This window comes from Schistocerca gregaria, chromosome 3 (assembly GCF_023897955.1).
Source record: "Schistocerca gregaria isolate iqSchGreg1 chromosome 3, iqSchGreg1.2, whole genome shotgun sequence".
NCBI classification, from domain to species: domain Eukaryota; kingdom Metazoa; phylum Arthropoda; class Insecta; order Orthoptera; family Acrididae; genus Schistocerca; species Schistocerca gregaria.
Window position 1 is genome coordinate 681,085,195 of NC_064922.1, and position 2,940 is coordinate 681,088,134.

The window sequence follows — 2,940 nt, forward strand, 5'->3', positions numbered from 1 at the left end:
CACATCTGACCCATGCGTGTCTTACACAAAACGAAAAATTAGATGGCAGATGGAATAAAATTAAGAGTCAACAAAGACGAATCTTAAATAAAAACAGTTTAACAAAAAGATCAGTTTTCTTCTAATGTAATACTTCGAAGAAAAGAAAAATAGGTTTCTGCGAGCAGCACAGCCGGAGCAGTAACTTTTTTCATGGTGCACTCATTTTTTGTACGACACAATGCGGACCTCGTTAACCGATTTTCGAACTGCTTAGAATTTTTTTCACAATGTTTTAAACTCCGTACAACTGATTAATTCTTTCCTACATGTTTTATCATAGCTTCACTGAACGACACAACAATAAGCCTTGAGATACCATCGCAGGTCAGAAAATTTAGTCAGACGCTTCCGTCACATTAGAATGAAATGGTGCATACATCACATAGAATCCTATGAACTAAACGACAGGATGAAAAGCAGAAGAAACCGTTCGGCTGTGGAAACGCACTCTTCCTGCAGCTAGATAATTGAGATGTTGTAACATCGCAGAGTATGTTTGGTAACTCTGTTGTCGTCAAAATACTTCTTGGAGTAGGTCACAGGTCTCCTACTAAATTCAAATGAGAGTTTCTTGGCGTTTTAATTAAACATTCTGAATAATTCACACTTAAGGTATCACATATAGTTAGTAATTTCGCATTTCTGAGTCTAGGAATGTTGTTCCACACAGTATCTACAACTAATCTTATCTTTCACATTGAGAATTATCGTCTTAGCACTCAGGGGGGCAATGAAAAAGAAAGGAACTCTGCACTTGCTTGACTGTTTGGTGCTGGCGTGTTTGTGCCTTAAGTTGTAGATAGCATTAGCTGTCTGTTCTGCATCGATGAAGACAAGTTTTTTACTTCTTCTGTAACAGATCGAAACTCATTAAGGAAATTTTAGAAAACTGCTACATCATACTTTTCTTCTCGCTACTTTGATTAGCAGCGCTTCTGTGACAGAGCTACAAGCAGCCAAAGTAAAAATCAATAAATAAATCTTTTAAGCTGAGAAACAAGATATTTCAGATTCTCACACTTATTTACCTGTCTTTTTAGGGTTACCTATTGGCTTTTTGTAAAGATAAAAATTTGTTGTGGAACTGTAGCACAATGATTTTTAACTGGGTTTCGTTTCGCGTTACTTCACGCCTTCAAGTCATACATACACGTTGTGTTAGGGACACTTTGTGTATGATTAAAATATAGTTTAATCATAAGTTCATTGTAAATTGTAATTCGTTTGTACACTCCTGGAAATTGAAATAAGAACACCGTGAATTCATTGTCCCAGGAAGGGGAAACTTTATTGACACATTCCTGGGGTCAGATACATCACATGATCACACTCACAGAACCACAGGCACATAGACACAGGCAACAGAGCATGCACAATGTCAGCACTAGTACAGTGTATATCCACCTTTCACAGCAATGCAGGCTGCTATTCTCCCAAGGGGACGATCGTAGAGATGCTGGATGTAGTCCTGTGGAAGGGCTTGCCATGCCATTTCCACCTGGCGCCTCAGTTGGACCAGCGTTCGTGCTGGACGTGCAGACCGCGTGAGACGACGATTCATCCAGTCCCAAACATGCTCAATGTGGGACAGATCCGGAGATCTTGCTGGCCAGGGTAGTTGACTTACACTTTCTAGAGCACGTTGGGTGGCACGGGATACATGTGGACGTGCATTGTCCTGTTGGAACAGCCAGTTCCCTTGCCGGTCTAGGAATCGTAGAACGATGGGTTCGATGACGGTTTGGATGTACCGTGCACTATTCAGTGTCCCCTCGACGATCACCAGAGGTGTACGGCCAGTGTAGGAGATCGCTCCCCACACCATGATGCCGGGTGTTGGCCCTGTGTGCCTCGTTCGTATGTAGTCCTGATTGTGGCGCTCATCTGCACGGCGCCAAACACGCATACGACCATCATTGGCACCAAGGCAGAAGCGACTCTCATCGCTGAAGACGACACGTCTCCATTCGTCCCTCCATTCACGCCTGTCGCGACACCACTGGAGGCGGGCTGCACGATGTTGGGGCGTGAGCGGAAGACGGCCTAACGTTGTGCGGGACCATAGCCCAGCTTCATGGAGACGGTTGCGAATGGTCCTCGCCAATACCCCAGGAGCAACAGTGTCCCTAATTTGCTGGGAAGTGGCGGTGCGGTCCCCTACGGCACTGCGTAGGATCCTACAGTCTTGGCGTGCATCCGTGCGTCGCTGCGGTCCGGTCCCAGGTCGACGGGCACGTGCACCTTCCGCCGACCACTGGCGACAACATCGATGTACTGTGGAGACCTCACGCCCCACGTGTTGAGCAATTCGGCGGTACGTCCACCCGGCCTCCCGCATGCCCACTATACGCCCTCGCTCAAAGTCCGTCAACTGCACATACGGTTCACGTCCACGCTGTCGCGGCATGCTACCAGTGTTAAAGACTGCGATGGAGCTCCGTATGCCACGGCAAACTGGCTGACACTGGCGGCGGCGGTGCACAAATGCTGCGCAGCTAGCGCCATTCGACGGCCAACACCGCGGTTCCTGGTGTGTCCGCTGTGCCGTGCGTGTGATCATTGCTTGTACAGCCCTCTCGCAGTGTCTGGAGCAAGTATGGTGGGTCTGACACACCGGTGTCAATGTGTTCTTTCTTCCATTTTCAGGAGTGTATTAGGACATTGCATTTTATAACGCTGTTTCGTTAGCTAACCGAACACAGCAATAAAAATAAGATAGAAGTTAATCATGGGCAAGATATTCGCTAACAGGATCTGTCTGACAACATTCAGAGTGTTTTTAGATTCTATCGTAGAAACCATTAATCTCATCACGACTAAAGATATTCCCTAGATATACTCAATGAGGCAGCTGAAGACGTTCAAGCAAAATTCCATACATGGCCATCCACTGATATT